We start from the raw sequence: 2,534 nt of genomic DNA, 5'->3' as shown, positions 1-2,534 counted from the left end.
GTACATTATATATATATGCATGCATAAATAAGGAAAATTTTAGAAGGAACAAATCTATGCAAACAGTAGAAATTCCAAATCATAATTTTAATATTTATTTGGTTGAGTGTTTAAAATTATGATTTGGAATTTGTATTGATTGCCTGGATTTGTTCCTTCTAGAATTTCCCAAATCCTTCGATTTAGCTCGCAATGAGCGCTTCTTAATACAGACCATATATTGTGAAGGATACTTAAAATTATACTTTACAAGAAAATTCAACTTTATATATACACATATGTACAGACATTATATATATATGTATGTATGTATATGATAAATATGTATATATGTATATATATATATATATGTATGTATATGATAAATATGTATATATATATGTATATATATATGTATGTATATGATAAATATGTATATATATATATGTATATAATAAATATATATATATGTATATGATAAATATGTATATATATATATGTATATAATAAATATATATATATGTATATAATAAATATATATATGTATATAATAAATATATATATGTATATAATAAATATATATATATGTATATAATAAATATATATATATATATATATAATAAATATATATATATATGTATATAATAAATATATATATATATATGTATATAATAAATATATATATATATGTATATAATAAATATATATATATATGTATATAATAAATATGTATATAATAAATATATATATATGTATATAATAAATATGTATATATATATGTATATAATAAATATGTATATATATATGTATATAATAAATATGTATATATATATGTATATAATAAATATGTATATATATATAAATGTATATAATAAATATGTATATATATATATGTATATAATAAATATGTATATATATATATATATGTATATAATAAATATGTATATATATATATATGTATATAATAAATATGTATATATATATATATGTATATAATAAATATGTATATATATATATATGTATATAATAAATATGTATATATATATAAATGTATATAATAAATATGTATATATATATATATGTACATACGCATATATATTTTTACAAATATATATATATATATATATGCTCATGCGTATACATTCATACATACACACACATACGTGTATGTAGATAATATTCATGTGCATATGTAGACACGTATACGCGTGTATTTGTAATACATACATGTAGACATATATGCTTATACATACATACGCGTACACCATGTGCATATAGATTTATATGTATATATATATATATTTTCAAGTATATACCACATGGATATATGTATGTATGTATGTATACATGAATAATATGTGTGGCTTATTCGCAATTTTACAACCATATTTTACAAAGGCATATATATATATATGTGTGTGTGTATATATATATATAGCTAGATAGATATATGTACTCATATATTCAATCAAATGCACATATCTTTATATACATATACACATATATGTATATACACACCCACATACATATACACATGCATAGCATGCGCACACAGACATATACACAGGCACATGAGTCTTTTACCGTCGGGTGTTTAATCTTGCTTCTAAAATGTATGTTGTTGGTTTATTTTAGCATTGTGATATTTCATAAGTGTTGTCCCATCACTAGTCACCAGTTGCTCCACCATTAATCACCTGTTGCTCCATCATTAGTCATCTGTTACTCTATCATTAATCATCTATTTTTTGCGAGCAATCTTCTTGACTAGACGTGTTGTTCACTAAAGTTTTTTTTCCCCATCCGTTTTCCTTGTATTTTGTTGCATTACATCGCAATTGCTGTTTGTTATAAGTGCATAGGGGGTTGGCGAGGCAGTGTCATATATGTATGACCAATATAACGGATCTCCACACAAAAACAAGAGTTTAATAAGGCATGCATTAATCATAAAATATAAATTACATACAAAGACACCATACAACTTCGACACACGCAGAAATAAACACCTTATTGATATATATGTTTAATAGTCAAATTCCGATGCTATTACGCTTATGTGTGTGTGTGTGTGTGTGTATCTGTGTGTGTGACTGTATGCGTGTGTGTACCTTTACCCTTATATATATATATGTGTGTGTGTGTATATATATATATATATATACACGACGGGCCTCTTTCAGTTTCCGTCTACCAAATCCACTCATAAGGCTTTGGTAGGCCCGAGGCTATAGTAGAAGACACCTGCCCAAGGTGCCATGCAGTGGGACTGAACCCGGAACCATGTAGTCGGGAAGCTAGCTTCTTACCACACGGCTGTTTTTATGCATGTATGTATGTATAACAGCACTTTTTGTTGAAATGTGGGAGAAAAAGGACTCAATACATAGAGCATGCAGACAAAATCTTTTCCTAGTTTGCTCCAGGAATGTCTCATGAGCCTAGAGTTTTGTGGTAAGTCATTTTTATATTTTCAAGTGTGTTCATGTGTGTGTGTGCGCACGTGAACGTGTGTCAGTGTGCGTACGTATATATATATATATATATATATATAT

General features: G+C 25.2%; 1 long non-coding RNA gene across 1 annotated transcript in view; it reads right to left on the bottom strand.

Annotated features, from left to right (window-relative positions):
* The window catches only part of LOC106867932 (uncharacterized), a 32,483-nt gene that overhangs the window by 5,309 nt on the left and 24,640 nt on the right, over positions 1 to 2,534 (bottom strand). The window lies entirely within an intron of this gene.

This window comes from Octopus bimaculoides, chromosome 25 (genome assembly GCF_001194135.2).
Source record: "Octopus bimaculoides isolate UCB-OBI-ISO-001 chromosome 25, ASM119413v2, whole genome shotgun sequence".
NCBI lineage: Eukaryota > Metazoa > Mollusca > Cephalopoda > Octopoda > Octopodidae > Octopus > Octopus bimaculoides.
Note: the sequence above shows the minus strand (reverse complement) of the source record. Positions and strands in the feature narration are given on the sequence as shown.